A 23,400-nucleotide genomic window follows, 5' to 3' on the forward strand; every position below is an offset into this window, starting at 1 on the left:
GACAACGACGTATCTGCGTCGTTGTCAAGGCAACGTGACTATTCTGAGGCCGGGCCCGAAGCGCTTAGAAGAGGCCTCCCCGGTGAAGATAGCAGCCCGGACCACCTCCTCACCGGACCACCTCCTTACCGGACAGCCCTGCAGGACCGGACCAGCGCCGAGCGGAGGTGAGTACTCAGAACTAAAGGGGGTGAGAGGGGGCTGGATGATGTTGAAGGCCGCAGTGGTCTTCAACCTGCGGACCTCCGGAGGTTTCAAAACTACAACTCCCAGCAAGCCCGGACAGCCGATGGCTGCCCTGGCTTGCTGGGAGTTGTAGTTTTGAAACCTCTGGAAGTCCGCAGGTTGAAGACCACTGCGGGTGGGGGAGTTCACTCGAGTATAAGCCGAGGGGGGTGTTTTCAGCACGAAAAATCGTGCTGAAAAACTCGGCTTATACTCGAGTATATACGGTAATTAATTTATCTAGTAGACATTTATCTGTTTCCGAGGTCTCAGTCCTTTCTAAAGGCTTGGGATTTGTCCCAGTCACACAATTTAAGGCCTTCAACTGGGTTAAGGATATAAATCTGTTTATAAGAAAACTCAAATGGAGAAAATTCTTTAAGACTAGTGACCGGGAAACTAGCCAACATTTGGGAATTGCTGACGAGGATTTACCCTATGTTCAGAACGATGACAAGTCTCTTGAGTGAAAATGATAGGGTTATGGGTCAAGGACCCTTCACCAATTTGAGGTGCAAAAGCACAAGAATGCCCCCCCCCCCCCCTGTAGAATCATCTAATTTGGATGTATTCCTTGATATGATAACTAGAGAAATTGAAAGAATACCCTCATGGAATGAACAAATTCCCTCTAACCTATCGGATAGAGAGTTGACGGCTTTAAAACAACTAGAGCGTGACTCTAGGATTACAATTAAACCATCGGATAAAGGTGGGAATCTGGTGGTCATGGACATATGTGGTTATAAGGAAATGACACTAACACTATTGCAGGATCGTGAATCCTATCGGATTATTGGAAGAGATCCTACTAACTCCTTTAAGGAAGAACTTGAGAAACTCCTTATTAGGGGTCTAGATGACCATTTGATTTCTGATCAAGAATGTAAGTACATGTGTCCGGTTGACCCCCAGATTCCCACTTTTTATGCGCTTCCAAAAATACATAAAGGGGTTACGCCCCTGAAGGGGCGACCCATAGTCTCGGGAGTAAATTCAGTTACTCAAAAACTAGGTATATACCTAGATCAGATATTGAGAGAATTTGTGTCCTCTTTACCATCATATATAAGAGACACTAGTGACCTTCTATAAAAAATTGATGGTATACAACTTGACTCAGACATGCTTCTAGCATCGATAGATGTGGAGGCCCTCTACAGTTCCATTCGACATGTAGATGGACTGAGAGCTGTTTCGTATTATCTACAAACTAGGGGCATTCACTTCCGGACCCATAGCGAATATGTCATCCAACTATTGGAATTTCTTCTAACCCATAATTATTTTATTTTTGATTCTCGGTACTACCACCAGCTCAGGGGTACTGCCATGGGGAGCCCAGTGGCCCCCTCATATGCAAACCTCACCCTGGGCTGGTGGGAGAGTACCATAGTTTTTGGGGAGGAGGATAGTAAGTGGAACCCACATTTAATTTATTGGGGTAGATATATTGATGACGTGTTCGTAGTTTGGTCCGGAAGTGAAAATCTTTTTAAGGAATTTGTAGAAGGTTTAAATCACAACCCCCTTGGTCTTAAGTTTACGTTCGAGATTGACAGGGACGAATTACCATTCCTGGATGTACTAATTAGAAGAGGAGAGAATGGTTTGTTAGAGACAAGTACCTTTAGGAAACCTACATCGACGAACAGCCTACTTAGATGGGACAGTTTCCATCCTGTACCCCTTAAAAAAGGTATCCCCACTGGACAAATCCTGCGGATACGTAGGAACTGTTCGTCGATGGAAGGTTTCAATAATCAGGCAAGGGATCTGAGGGATAGGTTCGTTGAACGGGGCTACCCCTCGGATGTGTTGTTTACATCCTTCAGTAGGGCATTAACATCAGAACGTAGAGAGTTGCTAACCCCGAAGAATAGGATTATTGAGGACAATTCTGTTAGATTAATTGGTACCTATGATAACCAATCAGAAAGGGTAAAGAATATACTGAAAAGGTATTGGCCTCTCTTACGAAGTGATCAAGATCTTAACGATATTGTTTCTCCTTACCCCATGATTACATTTCGCAGGGGTAGGTCTATAAGAGATAGGTTGGTACATAGTCATTTTGTTGAACCGACTAGGCAAGGAACATGGCTGGATAGGAAACCACTTGGCACCTTTCGCTGTGGTCGATGTAGGGCATGTAGCAATATCCAGCAATGTAAGTCCTTCACTAGTGTAGTGACTGGAAGGGAATACACAATCAGAGATTTTGCCAATTGTGATACTGAAGGGGTGATATATGTAGGGACCTGCACATGCCCCCTTCAGTATATAGGCAAAACTAAGAGGTCCTTTAAGAAAAGAATTAGGGAACATGTCTGCGACATTCAAAATCGAAGAGACACTCCGGTGTCACTACACATGTGGGCAAAGCATGGTGGTGACACTAAATGTATCTCCTTTTGTGCTATGGAGGTAATTCGGAAATCCCCTAGGGGTGGAGAATGGGACAGACGCATCCTACAAAAAGAATCCGAGTGGATCTTTAGGATGCGATCTGTATCACCATTTTGCCTAAACGAACGTCTAACTTATAGCTGCTTTCTGTAGCTTATTACAGCATTGTCACTCTTTATTAACTCTCATTGTAACTTATTTAACTTTTGTCTTGGAGGAGGTCCCGATTGGTACGGGATGTCTTCCTTGCTTACCGTTTACACTTTTTAAAAATCATTATCATTTAGTAAAGACATTACCCATAATATCGTAATCACTTTGTTTTTGGTGAGAAAATACAAAATGGACCTAAAAACTATATGAAACTGCGAGAAATGCCCCTAACTTTCTTGGCTCGGTTGAGCAGTTAGGCTTTAAAAGTTATTATACTATTTATGTAGTCACAATTGACACATAATATGGATGTATCATTTGTTCTCAAGCATTTATGATTCCCTGTAATTGTGTAATAAAATACGTAGTCTTTATTTTGTTATACAATAATCTATATTTATATTGGTACTCTCTCTCTTTTCCTTTCTTGTTTATTTATATATACAATACCTTATTTAAGTTCTCCTGTGCTGCGCTTATTTGTCATACAGCACTATCTTTTTCCAGCCTTCTTTTCAATTCTCCTCCCACTCCTATCTTCACTAAACTACCTTGGACGTGCAGTGCAGTGATGGACGCAATGGGTCACGTGATTTATCACGTGATCCAATTTGGTTGCGGCGTCCTTGGAGATGTTATCACATGACTTAGTATCATGTGATCCAATTTGGTTACGGCGTCCTTGGAGATGCTATCACATGATGCGCGGCTACCGGAAGTGACGCATTTGGCGTCCCGGATATGCGCGCGAGTGTGGAGGTATTTAAGACAGAGGCTGGGATATACTTAGCTATCTGCGACGTGGATCGCCAGTCGCAGACGGACGTATCATGCCTATGGCATTTTGATATGGGGGTAAGCAGTGGACTGTGCATGAATTATTGTGGTGTTAGGAAGTAGGTTAATCAGTTTAGTTATTTATTGCAGTAACTACACATGGATAATGGCTGGACATCTTTTGGACTATACTGTGGTTATGTGGACATCATAGAGGTTTCTTTACCTAGGTGAGGATTAGGGTGCTGGGGTTGAAACCTTGGACTATTTGCATATACCATTTGTACTGATGTTACTCCCCTCCCCCTCCCCTATCTGTGTATAGGTGGCATTATTATCTGAACTCCTTATCTAATAATCTGGAGGGTCAAACAAGATCTTGGTGATTGGACAATTGTGGTCTGGAGTTATCTGTAGTAAGGAAGCAACTATTTTCAGGTCTTTATTCCAGGTATAGGCTTTACTACTATTGAAATGGTCCATATATATATATGGTAGATTTGGTATGGCTTATTATGATTATTATTATTTGCCATTTTTAGGGGGCCATTTACTAAGCCTATTTTCCCTTTTTCTGTGGAGGAGCCCTTATCGTAGGGTCCTCACTTTATCAGTGATCTTGTTCTCTGCTACCTAGAGGTAATGACATATATATATATGTCTCTGTTTTTTCCTTTGGGAGTTTTTTGAGACCACATCTGGTGTAATTTAAGGACTTTATCTACTTTCCTTTTCTTTTTTGGCACCTGGCCTGTCATTAACACAGTATTTATCTGTTTTCTTCTTTACTTACCTTCGTTATTATCTTCAACACATCCATTATCTACACAATAATCTTTACACTTTTCATGTCTCAATATCTTTTGGCATGTGATGTTATCATATTTTATATTCTTTATTATTTATTATTATATATTTTTTTGTCTTGCTTTGCAAATATATGTAGAATGGAATATTTGTGTACTAAAGCTAATGCTATGTTTTATGTGGTATGTTGTTGTCACGATTCGGCTTCCAGGTAGTGGATCCTCTGTGTCAGCGAGGGATTGGCGTGGACCGTGCTAGTGGACCGGTTCTAAGAGGCTACTGGTGTTCACCAGAGCCCCCCGCAAAGCGGGATGGTCTTGCTGCGGCAGTAGCAACCAGGTCGTATCCACTAGCAACGGCTCTACCTCGCTGACTGCTGAGAAGGCGTGGGACAGAAGGACTAGGCAGAGGCAAGGTCAGACGTAGCAGAAGGTCGGGGGCAGGCGGCAAGGTTCGTAGTCAAGATGGATAGCAAGGGTTCAGGTAACACAGGCTTTGGACACACTAAACGCTTTCACTGGCACAAGGCAACAAGATCCGGCAAGGAAGTGCAAGGGAGGAGATCAGATATAGCCAGGGAGCAGGTGGAAGCCAATTAAGCTAATTGGGCCAGGCACCAATCATTGGTGCACTGGCCCTTTAAGTCTCAGAGAGCTGGCGCGCGCGCGCCCTAGAGAGCGGAGCCGCGCGCGCCAGCACATGACAGCAGGGGACCGGGACGGGTAAGTGACCTGGGATGCGATTCGCGAGCGGGCGCGTCCCGCTGTGCGAATCGCATCCCCGACGGCCATGACAGTGCAGCGCTCCCGGTCAGCGGGACTGACCGGGGCGCTGCAGGGAGAGAGACGCCGTGAGCGCTCCGGGGAGGAGCGGGGACCCGGAGCGCTAGGCGTAACAGTACCCCCCCCCTTAGGTCTCCCCTTTTTTTTGTCCGGTAACTGCCTCCCCTGGGATGAGGACACCGGGAAAGAATGGAGGGTTTCCTCAACGGCAGGCAGTACAGCAGGAGTTGGAATGGGGAGGGAGGGCAGAGGGTGAAGCTTGGCACGGGGCAGGGTGACACAAGGACGGGAGCCATGAGGAGGCACAGAGGCTTGCCTGACGGGACTGGGAGGGGGGGGAGAGGCACTTCCTATGGCAGGCAGAGTCCCAGTTCTTGATCTCCCCGGTGGTCCAATCAAGGGTGGGAGAATGAAGCCGGAGCCATGGCAGACCGAGGAGGACCTCAGAGGTACAGTTGGGGAGAACGAAGAGCTCAATCCTTTCGTGGTGGGGTCCAATACACATCAGGAGGGGTTCTGTGCGGTAACGCACGGTGCAATCCAGTCTGACTCCATTGACCGCGGAAATGTAGAGCGGCTTGACGAGACGGGTCACCGGGATGCTGAATTTATTCACAAACGACTCCAAAATAAAATTCCCAGAGGCACCAGAGTCCAAGCAGGCCACGGCTGAGAGGGAGGAGTTGGCTGAAGGAGAAATCCGCACGGGCACCGTGAGACGTGGAGAAGCAGACTTAGAACCAAGAGACGCCACACCCACGTGAGCTGGGTGCGTGCGTGCGTTTCCCAGACGTGGAGGACGGATAGGGCAATCCACCAAGAAATGCTCGATACTGGCACAGTAAAGACAGAGATTTTCTTCCCTACGGCGATTCCTCTCTTCCTGGGTCAGGCGAGACCGATCCACTTGCATGGCCTCCTCGGCGGGAGGCCCAGGCGTAGATTGCAACGGATACTGTGGGAGAGGTGCCCAGAGATCTAAGTCTTTTTCCTGGCGGAGCTCTTGGTGTCGCTCAGAAAAACGCATGTCAATGCGGGTAGCCAAATGGATGAGTTCTTGCAGGTTGGCAGGAATCTCTCGTGCGGCCAGCACATCCTTGATGTTACTGGATAGGCCTTTTTTAAAGGTCGCGCAGAGAGCCTCGTTATTCCATGATAACTCGGAAGCAAGAGTACGAAATTGGATGGCGTACTCGCCCACTGAAGAATTACCCTGGACCAGGTTCAACAGGGCAGTCTCGGCAGAAGAAGCTCGGGCTGGCTCCTCGAAGACACTCCGGACTTCAGCGAAGAAGGACTGGACTGTGGCTGTGGCAGGATCATTGCGGTCCCAGAGCGGTGTGGCCCAAGACAAGGCCTTTCCTGAAAGAAGGCTTACTACGAACGCCACCTTAGACCGTTCTGTAGGAAACAAGTCCGACAACATCTCCATATGCAGGGAACACTGAGACAAAAATCCACGGCAGAGTTTAGAGTCCCCATCAAATTTGTCCGGCAGGGACAAGCGGAGGCTAGGAGCGGCCACTCGCTGCGGAGGAGGTGCAGGGACTGGCGGAGGAGATGGTTGCTGCTGTAGCAGAGGCAGAAGTTGCTGTAACGTGGCGGTCAACTGCGACAGCTGCTGTCCTTGTTGGGCAATTTGCTGCGATTGCTGAGCGACCACCGTGGTAAGGTCAGCGAGACTTGGCAGCGGCACCTCAGCGGGATCCATGGCCGGATCTACTGTCACGATTCGGCTTCCAGGTAGTGGATCCTCTGTGTCAGCGAGGGATTGGCGTGGACCGTGCTAGTGGACCGGTTCTAAGAGGCTACTGGTGTTCACCAGAGCCCGCCGCAAAGCGGGATGGTCTTGCTGCGGTAGTAGCAACCAGGTCGTATCCACTAGCAACGGCTCTACCTCGCTGACTGCTGAGAAGGCGTGGGACAGAAGGACTAGGCAGAGGCAAGGTCAGACGTAGCAGAAGGTCGGGGGCAGGCGGCAAGGTTCGTAGTCAAGATGGATAGCAAGGGTTCAGGTAACACAGGCTTTGGACACACTAAACGCTTTCACTGGCACAAGGCAACAAGATCCGGCAAGGAAGTGCAAGGGAGGAGATCAGATATAGCCAGGGAGCAGGTGGAAGCCAATTAAGCTAATTGGGCCAGGCACCAATCATTGGTGCACTGGCCCTTTAAGTCTCAGAGAGCTGGCGCGCGCGCGCCCTAGAGAGCGGAGCCGCGCGCGCCAGCACATGACAGCAGGGGACCGGGACGGGTAAGTGACCTGGGATGCGATTCGCGAGCGGGCGCGTCCCGCTGTGCGAATCGCATCCCCGACGGCCATGACAGTGCAGCGCTCCCGGTCAGCGGGACTGACCGGGGCGCTGCAGGGAGAGAGACGCCGTGAGCGCTCCGGGGAGGAGCGGGGACCCGGAGCGCTAGGCGTAACAGTACCCCCCCCCTTAGGTCTCCCCTTTTTTTTGTCCGGTAACTGCCTCCCCTGGGATGAGGACACCGGGAAAGAATGGAGGGTTTCCTCAACGGCAGGCAGTACAGCAGGAGTTGGAATGGGGAGGGAGGGCAGAGGGTGAAGCTTGGCACGGGGCAGGGTGACACAAGGACGGGAGCCATGAGGAGGCACAGAGGCTTGCCTGACGGGACTGGGAGGGGGGGGAGAGGCACTTCCTATGGCAGGCAGAGTCCCAGTTCTTGATCTCCCCGGTGGTCCAATCAAGGGTGGGAGAATGAAGCCGGAGCCATGGCAGACCGAGGAGGACCTCAGAGGTACAGTTGGGGAGAACGAAGAGCTCAATCCTTTCGTGGTGGGGTCCAATACACATCAGGAGGGGTTCTGTGCGGTAACGCACGGTGCAATCCAGTCTGACTCCATTGACCGCGGAAATGTAGAGCGGCTTGACGAGACGGGTCACCGGGATGCTGAATTTATTCACAAACGACTCCAAAATAAAATTCCCAGAGGCACCAGAGTCCAAGCAGGCCACGGCTGAGAGGGAGGAGTTGGCTGAAGGAGAAATCCGCACGGGCACCGTGAGACGTGGAGAAGCAGACTTAGAACCAAGAGACGCCACACCCACGTGAGCTGGGTGCGTGCGTGCGTTTCCCAGACGTGGAGGACGGATAGGGCAATCCACCAAGAAATGCTCGATACTGGCACAGTAAAGACAGAGATTTTCTTCCCTACGGCGATTCCTCTCTTCCTGGGTCAGGCGAGACCGATCCACTTGCATGGCCTCCTCGGCGGGAGGCCCAGGCGTAGATTGCAACGGATACTGTGGGAGAGGTGCCCAGAGATCTAAGTCTTTTTCCTGGCGGAGCTCTTGGTGTCGCTCAGAAAAACGCATGTCAATGCGGGTAGCCAAATGGATGAGTTCTTGCAGGTTGGCAGGAATCTCTCGTGCGGCCAGCACATCCTTGATGTTACTGGATAGGCCTTTTTTAAAGGTCGCGCAGAGAGCCTCGTTATTCCATGATAACTCGGAAGCAAGAGTACGAAATTGGATGGCGTACTCGCCCACTGAAGAATTACCCTGGACCAGGTTCAACAGGGCAGTCTCGGCAGAAGAAGCTCGGGCTGGCTCCTCGAAGACACTCCGGACTTCAGCGAAGAAGGACTGGACTGTGGCTGTGGCAGGATCATTGCGGTCCCAGAGCGGTGTGGCCCAAGACAAGGCCTTTCCTGAAAGAAGGCTTACTACGAACGCCACCTTAGACCGTTCTGTAGGAAACAAGTCCGACAACATCTCCATATGCAGGGAACACTGAGACAAAAATCCACGGCAGAGTTTAGAGTCCCCATCAAATTTGTCCGGCAGGGACAAGCGGAGGCTAGGAGCGGCCACTCGCTGCGGAGGAGGTGCAGGGACTGGCGGAGGAGATGGTTGCTGCTGTAGCAGAGGCAGAAGTTGCTGTAACGTGGCGGTCAACTGCGACAGCTGCTGTCCTTGTTGGGCAATTTGCTGCGATTGCTGAGCGACCACCGTGGTAAGGTCAGCGAGACTTGGCAGCGGCACCTCAGCGGGATCCATGGCCGGATCTACTGTCACGATTCGGCTTCCAGGTAGTGGATCCTCTGTGTCAGCGAGGGATTGGCGTGGACCGTGCTAGTGGACCGGTTCTAAGAGGCTACTGGTGTTCACCAGAGCCCGCCGCAAAGCGGGATGGTCTTGCTGCGGCAGTAGCAACCAGGTCGTATCCACTAGCAATGGCTCTACCTCGCTGACTGCTGAGAAGGCGTGGGACAGAAGGACTAGGCAGAGGCAAGGTCAGACGTAGCAGAAGGTCGGGGGCAGGCGGCAAGGTTCGTAGTCAAGATGGATAGCAAGGGTTCAGGTAACACAGGCTTTGGACACACTAAACGCTTTCACTGGCACAAGGCAACAAGATCCGGCAAGGAAGTGCAAGGGAGGAGATCAGATATAGCCAGGGAGCAGGTGGAAGCCAATTAAGCTAATTGGGCCAGGCACCAATCATTGGTGCACTGGCCCTTTAAGTCTCAGAGAGCTGGCGCGCGCGCGCCCTAGAGAGCGGAGCCGCGCGCGCCAGCACATGACAGCAGGGGACCGGGACGGGTAAGTGACCTGGGATGCGATTCGCGAGCGGGCGCGTCCCGCTGTGCGAATCGCATCCCCGACGGCCATGACAGTGCAGCGCTCCCGGTCAGCGGGACTGACCGGGGCGCTGCAGGGAGAGAGACGCCGTGAGCGCTCCGGGGAGGAGCGGGGACCCGGAGCGCTAGGCGTAACAGTTGTGTCTTCTTTCTTTCTATCCTTGTTTGTTCTCCCTTTTTTTGCTTCCTGCTACAGGTTGTTACATCAGTCGGAGGATATTCAAATGAAGCCACAAATAAGCCTTGCTATTTCCTATCTGCATTCATGTGCTTTGTATTGTATATATGTCTGCTTTGATGTATTATAACATATGTATAGTTCTAATTGTCCTTTCATCTATTGTACATTAAGCTGTGCCTTTGTCCATGTGTTGCACGCTATCTATACATATTGTTCCTCCATATCTCGGTGCTTATTAGGTATATATTTGTATACTGTTGTTGTCATCCCCTGATGAACCGTTGTATATCACAAGATACACGGGGAAACGCGTTGGGATATACGGTTGTTCATCATAGGAGAGCTTTTTCTTTCTTATGTATTGATACTAATTATTTATATTATTGTCATTGGGTTTTTTACGAGGATTAAATAAAATTGTGAATTTTTAGCTACATGGTTTAATGTTATTCTGGTAGAAAATAGCTATAGGACACCATTGTGTCCGACTGTCAGTGAGATTATTCATTGCATAGCATAGCCTTGATCAGTGTTATGAACACTCCATTGCTCCAGCCTGTCATGGCTTCCTGGAGTACGGTGTCCATTTTAGGACACCGTCAGTCGTCAGCCGTAAGGCTGGGTTCACATCACGTTTTTGCCATACTGTTTTCAATCCGTTTTTCCAAAGAAAACCGTATGGCAACAAAACGGATGGAACAGTATGGGAAAAAATAAACCGTATGCGTTTTTAAACTGTATACTGTTTTTAAAAGTGCATACAGTTCCGTCCGTTTTTATAGAAAAAAAAACATACTTTTTGAAAATGTCCCTTTTTAATGGGAAGGGTCTTGGGTGGGGACTTTATGATACAAATGCGCATGTGCAAAGTAAAAACCGTAAATCGTAGCAGAAGGACTTGGGGAGCAATAGGAGTGTGAGTCCCATGGGGGAGAGTCCGTAAGGAACCGTATACATGTGCGTTTCCCATTGACGTCCATGTTTAAAAAAAACGTATGCGGTTGCAGTACAGTTTTTAAACCGGAGACAAATTCGTGGTCAACCACGGACCAATCTCCTCAGTCATCCGAAACTCCATCATCTGTCAGACAAAAACACCTTTCTGCCATGTAGCAGATTCGGCTCTCTGCTATACGGGTTCTGCTGTACATGCTATTCAGTGTTGACTCTGCTATACAGACTCTGTAGCACATGCAGTGTATGTAGTACACGTGCAAGTTTCACAGTTTCGACTCTGCTATACATGCTTTGCAGTGTCGGCTCTGCTATGCGGCAGGAAGTTGCATCTGAGGGAGAATCGTCTGAGGCATGACGGCGTTTCGGATGAGGGAGGAGGGAGATGTGGCCAATGGATGACGGCAATTGGTGTGAGGGAGGCGACGACTGACGATGTCCTAAAATGGACGCCATACTGGAGTATTGAAGAGCTGATCGGACGGCTGGGCCCAGGAAAGGAACTTTCCACTGTCCTCTCAGCTGATCGGGTCTCAGTGATTTCGGCGTGGTGGTCCAATCAGCCCACTGAGCTAGCCAGGATTAGATTTCTCCCATTTTAGATGCCGCAGTCAACTTTGATCACATCGTCTAAGGGTTTTTGCCAGACAATAGCCTGATCGTGGCTGTAGCCATGGGTTCTGTTTGCTAATAGCAATCAGCACCCACTGCGTACGAAGCACACTCCTGAGCACGCTTCAAACAATGGGAGCTGTACCAGCAAGGCATTTCCAAGCCAAATCCGCAAAAAGAATAGACAAGTCCATTCTTTTTTGCGGGCTCCGGAATCGGGATTTTCGCAGTAGAAACATCTGCCTTGAAATTCCACTGTGTAAACAGTACAGCAGAATCCCAGTGAAATTATTGGTTCTCTGCTGCAGCGGAATGTCCATGCAGAATATACCTTCAGAATTGGGAAGTACCTGTGGAATGCGGAAGTTCAGAGGCAGGCATAATGATCATTAAATCACAAGTTCTAATGGCAGCGTGTTTTACTTATCTACAATACACTGACCACTGACAGACCTCAGCACGGGCAAAATAATCTACATATGTCAGCCCCATTATAGCCTGTTGGCAAATGTGGTGTAGACATTGAGAGCATAATCTACGAGCACACACAATGTGTAAATGTAATTTTTTGAAAGGTACAGTAAGCAGTTTTTAGATGCTGTTTTTGGTACTCTGATCCTCCCATTCCCTCAATTACCTTGGTTTCCCTCCTGTGCACCCACTCAAGTTTAGCTATGTCCTTCTTAGGCTAAGTTTCTACTTCTTTTTTTTTTTATAAAACGCCATGAAAAACGCCAATTCTGCCGCATTGTGTTTTTTCGGCCCAAAAACGCTGCGGCCGGATGTTAGCTGTAACTCAATGAGAAATTGAAAAATTCGTATTCTACTTGGCGTTTTTCACTTTGCCATTTTTTTAATCCTTTTGGCGTTTTTTCACTCTTTTTTGGCGGTTTTCAGCTCCTTGGCGGTTTTCCAAAATAGCAGCAAGTTGAGCCACTAGCGATTTTTTATTGTCAAAATTGTGGCGTTTTTCTCCCATAGAAGTCTATGAGAGTGAAAAAACGCCAAGAAAAACAATATGTGGGTTTTAACTTTGGCATTTTTGCAGGCGGTTTTTCTTCTTTTTTGGACTTTAGCGATCCAAAAAAGTGATGGAGATACCTTTTTCAATAACATTTCGTAGGGTACCATTAAAAAAAAAAAGATACAGTAGTGAAGGAGAAAATTGTATCTAACGAAATGTATCTTTTTTATAACAAAATTTTTATTAATTTTTAAAACAGGGATCAATTTATATGGGCGGGGACCTAAAAATATAGCCGACAATAATAAAAATGTAGTGTGTGTATGTTTTTCAAATTTTTTATTTATTTTTTAAATTTTTTTTAGGTAGTCCTACTACTCCCAGCATGGAACACACTGTTCCATGATGGGAGTAGTAGTACCTGTACTAACTGACAAATCGCCGTTGTGATCCTCCTGTATGTGATCCTCCTGTATGTATAGATGCGGCTGGCTGCTCTTCTATGGTCCCCTGCACTGACGTATATATATATTTCCGCACAGAGAATCCTTTATCAGCAGTGAAGGAACAACACAGTAAAATTGGTCTCTGTAGGCTTATCAAGGTTAACAATAGTGTTGAGCGGCATAGGCCATATTCGAATTCGCGAATATTCGCGAATATATGGACGAATATTCGTCATATATTCGCGAATATTCGCATATTCGTAATATTCTCTTTTTATTTTCGCCTTTTTTTTCGCCTTTATTTTCACAAAAAATAACATAATTGAAAATTTGCATATGCGAAAATTCGCACGCCGGTCTCACACAGTAGTATTAGAGCCTTCTTTACACCACACAAGCTGGAAGCAGAAAGGGATGATCACTGTGATGTGTACTGTGAAAAAAAAAAAATAAATGAATATTCGTAATTACGAATATATAGTGCTATATTCGCGTATTCGCGAATATGCGATATTCGCGAATAAAATTCGTATTGCGAATATTCGCGAGCAACACTAGTTAACAACTCATAATCTCGCTGCTACCCCACAGTGTATAGAAGATCCTTTCAGGGGCGTACCTAGAGCATTTGGCACCTGGGGCAGACCCTTTGTTTGGCACCCCCCCCCCCCCCACACACACACACACACACCTTAATTACACCCCCTCCCTCCCCTCCCCCCAGGGGCGGACTGACAACACTCGGGGCCCCCGGACCAAAAAAAAGGCAAGGGCCCCTGCTAAGCTCTGCAGCTCGTCAATCTTCTGCCACGCCCCTATTCCACCCAAAGACACACTTTAACGTAGGTAAATTTCCATGACCAATAATACTGGTATACAACGAGTAAATATATACTACCACACAATAACTGGATAATACCATCATACTGTACCGAATAAAATCACTATACACAGACCAGTATACTATAAAGGATCTGTATACAATATAAGTGATTATATACAGGACCATATGGCGGTAGATATCAGCTGTACACAGGATGTGTTTACCATATAAGTGATTACAGTTACATTTTGGGACTCACAATTACGTCTTTTCTGATCAGCGGCGTCCTCTTTCCTTTTCTTCTCTGTCCGGATAAGACCGCCATGTGGATCTCTTAACATCTGCAGGAAAAATATGTCAGACTCTGCATATATTCAGTGCCCTCCTCTACACAATCTTTCCATCTATAGGCCCACAAACTGTAATAATTCCCTCCTTGGTGTCCTGCACAGTAAAAGAGCAGGTAGGTAGGTAGCCAGGTAACCCACTCTTTGCCATAGGTATATGCAGAGTTACACCCCCCCCCCCTTTCCCATAGGTATATGCAGAGCTACGCTACACCCCCCCTCTTTCCCATAGGTATATGCAGAGTTACACACCCCTCTTTCCCATAGGTATATGCAGAGTTACACTCCCCCCCTCTTTCCCATAGGTATATGCAGAGTTACACTCCCCCCCCTCTTTTCCATAGGTATATGCAGAGTTACACCCCCCCTCTTTCCCTTAGGTATGTGCAGAGCTACATCCCCCCTCTTCCCCATAGGTATATGCAGAGATACACCCCCCCTCTTCCCCATAGGTATATGCCGAGCTACACCCCCCTCTCTCTCCCTTTCCCATAGGTATATGCAGAGCACCCCCCCTCTCCCCCTTCCCTATAGGTATTTGCAGAGCACCCCCCCTCTCCCCCTTCCCTATAGGTACAGTATATGCAGAGCACCCCCCTCTCCTCCTCCCTATAGGTACAGTATATGCAGAGCACCCCCCTTCCCTATAGGTACAGTATATGCAGAGCCCCCCCTCTCCCCCCCTTCCCTATAGGTACAGTATATGCAGAGCACCCCCCCTCTCCCCCCTTCCCTATAGGTACAGTATATGCAGAGCACCCCCTCTCCCCCCTTCCCTATAGGTACAGTATATGCAGAGCACCCCCCTCTCCCCCCTTCCCTATAGGTACAGTATATGCTGAGCCCCCCCTTCCCTATAGGTACAGTATATGCAGAGCACCCTCCCTCTCCCCCCCCTTCCCTATAGGTACAGTATATGCAGAGCACCCCCCTCCCTATAGGTACAGTATATGCAGAGCACCCCCTCCCCCCCTTCCCTATAGGTACAGTATATGCAGAGCCCCCCTTCCCTATAGGTACAGTATATGCAGAGCACCCCCCTCTCGCCCCTTCCCTATAGGTACAGTATATGCAGAGGACCCCCCCCCTCTCCCCCTTCCCTATAGGTACAGTATATGCAGAGCACCCCCCCTTCCCTATAGGTACAGTATATGCAGAGCCCCCCCTTCCCTATAGGTACAGTATATGCAGAGCCCCCCTCCCCTATAGGTACAGTATATGCAGAGCCCCCCTTCCCTATAGGTACAGTATATGCAGAGCACCGCCCTCTCCCCCCTTCCCTATAGGTACAGTATATGCAGAGGATCCCCCCCTCTCCCCCCCTTCCCTATAGGTACAGTATATGCAGAGCACCCCCCCCTCCCCCCCTTCCCTATAGGTACAGTATTTGCAGAGCACCCCCCCTCTCCCCCCCTTCCCTATAGGTACAGTATATGCAGAGCACCCCCCCTCCCCCCTTCCCTATAGGTACAGTATATGCAGACCCCCCCCCTCCCCCCCTTCCCGCTAAGTATATGCAGAGCACCCACCCTATAGGTAAAGGCAGGGTTAAAAATAAAAAAATAAAAATAAAAGGATGCTCACCTGATATCCCACGCAGCGATCTCCTCAGCAGCAGGGGCCGCGTCTTCTCCCCTCCACAGTACATGCGCCGATGAGTGACGTCACCGGCGCCTGTACTGCGTGCTGCATGGGGGCGGAAGTCACGTCTCCTCTGTGTAGCTGCAGATGCGGCTCACACAGAGGGGACGCCTTCTCCTGTATGTGCGTGTATTGCACATACAGAAGGCACCGCTGTCTGCTGGGGATCTGGGACGAGCGTCCCGGACCTCAGCAGCGGCGGCGGCGGGTCAGTCCGCCCTTGGCACCCCCCTTGAGAGTGGCACCCGGGGTAACCTCTTGATTACTATATTCTCTATTATTCATATTTATTATCTGGTAGCATGTTGGTTCCCTTGAACATGTCCCCATATTCTTTCTATTGAGCTTTATAACATGATCACTTACTCATGGCGACTTGAAAATGTGTAAAAAAAAAAAATAGGATGAGTTGAAGGGGTACTCCGGTGGAAAACAATTTTTTTTTTATATCAACTGACTCCAGAAAGTTTAACAGATTTGTAAATTACTTCTATGTAAAAAATAGTTGCTTTTTCAGTCTGACCACAATACTCTCTGCTGACACCTCTGTCTGTGTCAGGAACTGAACAGAGTAGGTGCAAATCCCCATAGTAAATCTCTCCTACTCTGGACAGTTCCTGACATGGTCTCAGCAGAGAGCACTGGGGTCAGACTGGAAAGAACTACTTAAAGGGGTACTCCACTGGAAAACATTTTCTTCCAAATCAACTGGTGCCAAAAAGTTAAACAGATTTGTAAATTACTTATATTAACCTCTTAAGGACTCATAGTTTTTCCCATTTTATGCACTTTTGTTCTTTCCTCCATACATTTAAAAAAAATCATAATTCTTTAAATTTTGCACCTAAAAAACCATATGATGGCTTATTTATTGCGCCACCAATTCTACTTTGTAATGCCATCAGTCATTTTACCCAAAAATCTATGGTGAAATGGGAAAAAAATTATTGTGCGACAAAATTTAAGAAAAAACGCCATTTTGTAACTTTTGGGGGCATCCGTTTCTATGCAGTACACTTTTTGGTAAAATTGACAACTTATCTTTCTTCTGTAGGTCCATACGATTAAAATGATACCCTACTTATGAAGGTTTGATTTTGTCGTACTTCTGGAAAAAATCTACATGCACGAAAATTAAAGGGCTTATCCACCATAAGGTGATTTTAGTATGTACCTGGCAGGCAGTAATGCACATGCTTAGGAAGGATCTGCGCTTGTCTTCGGGCTAAATGGCTATGTCATGAGATTACCATAACACTGTGGCTTTTTGTGAACTTGTATTTCCTGTTTGACTTTTCTTTTTTCTTTACTACAAATCCCCCAATTCCATTTTCCTCCCTCCTACACATCAGCCACTCCACCAATTGAAACATAAATGAGCTGCATCAATTCAAAAGACCTGTGGTTTTCAATCTGGGTGCCTACAGCTGTTGCAGATTGATCTCTCTCCTACCAAGCTATCGCTCCACGCATTGAAGCAGACAGGCCAGGTCTCGGCCGCATTGCAAGCTGGGAAAAATCTGAGACAACAGTCATTTTGTATGCTGTTAAAAATAAATAGTGGGGTGGAAATCACAGAAGAATTGTGAAAAACCGTCACAGACAGGTACAGACACTATATTATGAACTACATTAACTTTTCAGCCCCTGTAGCATAGTCAAATAAAACTTTTTTCCTGGAATACCCCTTTAATACGCTTATATGCTGACCCCTATAACTTTTTTCTTTTTCTGCGTACGGGGCGGTATGAGCGCTAATTTTTTTTGCGCCATGATCTGAAGTTTTTAGCGGTACCATTTTTGTATTGATCGGACTTTTCACTTTTTAGACATTTTTTCATGATATAAAAAGTGACCAAAAACACGCTTTTTTGGACTTTGGAATTTTTTTGCACGTATGCCATTGACCGTGCGGTTTAATTAACAATATATTTTTATAATTTGTTGATCAATGATTCTGCCGCTTGATTGCTCATGCCTGGATCTCAGGCACTGAGCAGTCATTTGGCGATCGGACACGCAGGAGGAAATTAGGGGCCCTCCTTGTGTGTTCCAGCTATTCGGTCCCGAACAGCAGACTGAGCTAGCCGGGAGTAGTTTACTTTCACCTTAGACACGACGATCAACTTTGAACGCTGCATCTAAAGGGTTAATAGTGCGCGGTTAGGCCTGAACCGCTATGACGCGGGGCCACGCCATAGCCCCGCATTATAGAAAGGAAGCGGACTCAGGGCATACAGGTACACCCTGAGTCTTTAAGTGGTTAAAAAATCTTAAGCATTCTAGTACTTATCAGCTGCTGTATACTACAGAGGAAGTTCTTTTCTTTTTGAATTTCCTTTCTGTCTGACCACAGTGCTCTCTGCTGACACCTCTGTCCATGTGAGGAACTGTCCAGGGCAGGAAAGGTTTGCTATGGGGATTTGATGTACTCTGGACAGTTCCTAAAATTGACAGAGGTGTCAGCAGAGAGCACTGTGGTCAGGCAGAAAGGGAATTCAAAAAGAAAAGTACTTCCTGTGGAGCATACAGCAACTGATAACTACTGGAAGGGTTAAGATTTTTTAATAGAAGTAATTTATAAATCTGTTACTGTAACTTTCTGGCACCAGTTAGTTTAAAAGAAAATGTTTTCCTGAGGAGTACTCCTTCAACTTTCTCTGTAGTATACAGCAGCTGATAAGTACTGGAAGGATTAAGATTTTTACACAGAAGTAATTTACAAATCTGTATAACTTTAAAAAAAAAAACTTTTCCACCGGAGTACAGAGCATGAATTTCTGCTATGCATAATTTTAACATTGCACTTTAAATGGACACTGTCAGATCCCAAAACTTTTTAATGTTGCTACTGATGAAAATAAAAGACCTTTTGTAATATGATTGTTTTAAAAAAATGAATATTTAATAAAGAAAACATCTCCTGAAAATCCCACCACTGGGGGTCCCCATACCCAGGGCCGGATCATCATTGGCGCTCATGGAGCACCTGATCCGGGCCCCGTGCCCGCAGGCGGCCCCGTCGCATTTGGGACATCCCTGCGGGCTGCTCAGTAGCAGATCGGGGCCCCCGATAGCCCGGCCGCGGCCACTTTAAAACAGTGACCAGCGGCGGCTCCTGTGGGCCCGCCCTGGACTCCTCCTGCTTTTTCTATATTTCATATTTCTTTACCTGGCCGCGCTCGGCAGGCTCAGGTGATGCGTCGGGTTATGTGGGCTGTGACGAGTGACGTCTCCTGCGGCTCCTCTGCACAGTGTCAGGGGGGTCACTCATCATTTCCTGCAGGGCACAGTTTTCTTCATTACACCCCAGCGCTGCAGGAAATGACGAGTGACGTCCCTGATGCTGTGCAGAGGAGCCGCAGGAGACGTCACACTCACAGCCCACATGACCCGACGCATCACCTGAGCCTGCCGAGCGCGGCCAGGTAAGGAAATATGAAATATAGAATAAGGAGGAAGAGGGGGGAGCACTGATGGGGGGAATGATTGGCAGGGGGGGTAATGATGAGCAGGGGGGTTAATGATGAGCAGGGGAGGGTTAATGAGGAGCAGGGGGGGTTAATGAGGAGCAGGGGGGGAATGATGAGCAGGGGGGGAGAATGATGAGCAGGGGGGAATGATGAGCGGGGGGGAATGATGAGCAGGGGGGATGATGAGCAGGGGGGATGATGAGCAGGGGGGGTTAATGATGAGCAGGGGGGGGAATGATGAGCAGGGGGGAATGATGAGCAGGAGGGGGGGAGAATGGTGAGCAGGGGGGGAGAATGATGAGCAGGGGAAAACATGGGAAAGGAGACGGGGGGGTTAAATATGGCACAGAGGCTGATAAAAGGGGGAGGAAGGAGGGGGGGAAAACTGAGGATCAAGGGGAATCAAAGTTGGGGGGATGATGAGGCATATAGTTCAGAGCTATAGTCATTTATTTTACATTTATTTTTTTCCCCTCAAATTTTCCTGTGAAAATGAGGGTACGTGTTATATGCCAGTGCGTGTTATAAGCAGATAAATACTGTAATTCCCCCTCCCCCCTCACATTCAGCAGGACATCCCTGTGTCCTGAAAGATCTTTTTCGGGACACAAGGATGTCCCGGTTACCTTTCTGTGGCCCCGCAATAACTTTAAAAACGCAGGGAGGTAGCGCCCATAGGAGCGGAGCAACGAGGATGCACGCATGGTAAGTTACCTACATGTCATCTTCAGTGCTCCGACCACCGCTCCTCCGGTCCTGGGACCTACTGCTATGTCCCCTAGGCAATTGCAGGAGATCATGACCCCGGTCCAGAGGAGCGGTGGTCGGAGCACTGAAGTGGGGCAGTACACAGACATACAGTCTCCAGCCATACACTGTATATGGCTGGAGGCTGTATGTCTATGGGGGACACTGCCAACGTAATGTGGGGGGACTACAACCTAATGCGGGGGAACTGCAACCTACTGTGGGGGAACTACAACCTAATGTGGGGGAACTGGGGGTGGGGTTGGTGGAAAAAAAGTGGAGTGGAGAAGGACCAGGAGGGCATGGGGGGCTAAAGTTAGGTTGTTTTGGGGGGAGGGGGGGGAGGTAAGGTAAGTGTGGGTTTGGTAAAGGGGGCAGAGTAGTGTGAAGGGGACTGAGGGGGGGTAGGGGGTGCAGAATAGTGGAATAGTGGAGAAGGACCAGGAGTGTTGAAGGGGGGACTTAAAGGGGTACTCCACCCCTAGACATCTTATCCCCTCTCCTTTGGAGAGGGGATAAGATGTCTAGGGGTGGAGTACCCCTTTAAGGACCAGGGGAGGACTAAGGCTAAATTTCCAGAGAAGGCAAAAGCACAAGAAAAAAAATGCCCAAAAATTACCATAACACAGGAAAAAGCAGTAGCAGTTTTTCTGTGTTTATGCAGGTAAAAAAGGGGGAAACCTAGCCTTAGGGGTCTCTGGGAGCAGGAGTCTGGAGGAGGACTTAGGGGTCTGGGGGGGCAGAGGGGTCTGGGGGAATTAGGGCTCGTCCACACTACATATCATAATGAAGTGCTCCATCTTCCAGGCAGTCTTAATCTGGCCCTGCCCATACCTACTGGTACACTAACCAGTCCTGCAGCAGCCGTGTTAATGAGTCATGGACAAGGCTGCATGAGCAGACACACCAATCACCTCCCACCACCACAAGGGAGGGACATGCCCCCTCCCACCACATACATGCCCCCTTCCCCTGAGAGGATTTTTAACACTGTGAGCTCATAAAAAGTGGTATTTTTTTAAATAATAAATATAGGTGATAGAAGCATAACAAATGAGATGTACATGGTCAGGATTACGTACTGAGTATCATATTTATTAATTTTTTTGTGGAATGTGACAGGTATGCTTTAAGATGCCCATACCCAATAAAGGAGTCATCGCAAGATTCAGATATAACCATAGGATAGGTGATAACTAGCTCATAGGTAGGGTTTCAACCCCTGAGGATGGAGGTTCCTTGTTGCTAAAATGAATGCTGAGGCAGTGCATCACTGCATTTGTTCTCTATAGGACTACTGAACATTGCCAAACACTGTACTGGGCTATGTTTGAGCCCCCAAAAAATGTAAATGAGCAGTGGCCATGTATGCAAGCTGCTATCCATTCCTTTCGAGGTTACGGGACCTTCTTTCTGATGGGGGTGCCAGCAGTTGTATCCCTGCCAATCAGCTAGTTATGTCCCATGCTGTGGCTAGTGGATAACTTTAAATCTTGGGAAAGCACTTTAACTCATATCTATAGGCGGTTACCCAAATGTCCCTCAACACCTGCTATCAGGTGAAAGAAGGCTATGATTTTTCCCATACCTGATCACCTGTATGACATGCATGGCCAGAGGTGTATGCCAATGCTCATGATAATTTCCTCTTCCTTATTGGTAAAATAAGCATATGCACTCATATGACGCAAATGCTTTTATTTCAAGTATGCATGTTTGATGAAGGGCATTTAAAAAAAGAAAATATACCAAACTGCAATTTGCATTACATTACAATACTGTTTTAATTCTGAGTCAATACGAAGTAATTTCATAGAGTAGTAGTATGGAGTGAGCTCAAATGTGGGCAAGGTGGCATTGTGTCAGTCGGCTTTCTATAGCATACATTATTCTAAAGTGTCAGAATGCAGTGAATACAGTGAACTCCATTTTCACCTTCTTCTGCTCACACCTTCTATTTGCCACTTATGTTTGTCTTCTATAGCATTGCTGTTTATATTAGGAACATTTCTAATCTCAATAATTTTCTTAATACACTGATGTGCAGCCAAACTAACAAGCAGTTGTTTGATATTGGACTTTTACCCAGATACCTTTGGTGTAAACATATAACATACTGTATGCACATTTCACAGGTAGACTTTACTAATATACTGTAAATGCCTTGTAACCAGCATTTTTTTTTTACCAGCAGTGTGCCAAATACTGCAGTTACCTTTAGAAACAATGCAATAAGGTCAGCAACTATCAATAAAACATGTTAAAATACCAAGTAACATGGTAAAAAAAAGTCATATTTTGATCATGTAAGCTATTGAAAAAACTCTGAATAATTACAAAGAAGATATTTTGTGCCGATTTACCTTACTGACACAATCGAGTAATGTCAGTAACATAAGACTACAAACACAAGTAAAATTCACAAGCGTATTAGTTACTAACAGCACCTTTAAAATGTCTCTCATACACATTAAGCATATTGATTTAAATATCTTAGGATAGGTCTACACAGTGTCTTGTGTCTGTGTAAGATATGATCGCAATGTTACACTACTACATCACAACCAATGATAGTATTGTGACTCACAAGCTACCACAACGTGTCCACCGGCAAGTCCACACCTGCTCTTTCTGCATTACCACATTCATACTCTCTATAATTAACAATTTTAGCAGTGCAACTTTGCCATTAAATGTCACGTGGCCACAAGTTGCCATGTAGCCCTAGACTTCAGGCTGTAACCCATTGATTATATCCATCACATAACACCTTCATTAGAACATAGGGCATGCTGACAAATCATGGCCACTATTAAAGCAGGTAAAATAGATATATTTTTTTATTCTTCCCAGTAAGGATAAGTTTCCACTTGTTTTTTTTTTTTTCTGGCAGTTTTTGGTATACTGCCACTGCAGTTTTTGAGCCAAAGCCAGAAGTGTATTCAAAAGGAATAGGACATATAAAGGAAGGACTTATTCTTCTCCTCCCTTATGGATCCACTTCTGACTTTGGCTCAAAAACTGCAGTGGCAGTATTACAAAAACTGCCAGAAAAAAACCAAGTGGAAACCTAATGGGCTCTTTTTGACATAGAACGGTGACAGTAGTTAAGGTAGTCTGGCTTTGTATTTTGTAATTTCCTTTAACTATCATCACTATTATTAAATTTTTCATATAAACTTACTTATCAGCACTCCTGTCTTAGGATAGATGACTCTCTATTTTACTTACTGTAAATGTTTCTACTATAGTGACCAAAAGCTGATTCCAATATTCCTCAGTAAAGCAATGTTCAATCATGTCATTCTGATCTCAAGTTATTATATTATTTACAGGAATGACACTGCATACAAGCACACAAAGCAACAGTAAACCACAGGCCTTCATTCTACAAAGCAATGCTACAGATTTGGCTCTGGCAGATACAAACAAACCCAAGTTCGATACAAACTT

The 23,400-nt window shown here is 46.8% G+C and overlaps 1 protein-coding gene across 1 annotated transcript in view; it reads right to left on the bottom strand.

Moving 5' to 3' along the window:
- ITGBL1 (integrin subunit beta like 1) overlaps window positions 1-23,400 on the bottom strand; it is a 500,590-nt gene that overhangs the window by 417,296 nt on the left and 59,894 nt on the right. The window lies entirely within an intron of this gene.

This window comes from Hyla sarda, chromosome 2 (assembly GCF_029499605.1).
Source record: "Hyla sarda isolate aHylSar1 chromosome 2, aHylSar1.hap1, whole genome shotgun sequence".
NCBI lineage: Eukaryota > Metazoa > Chordata > Amphibia > Anura > Hylidae > Hyla > Hyla sarda.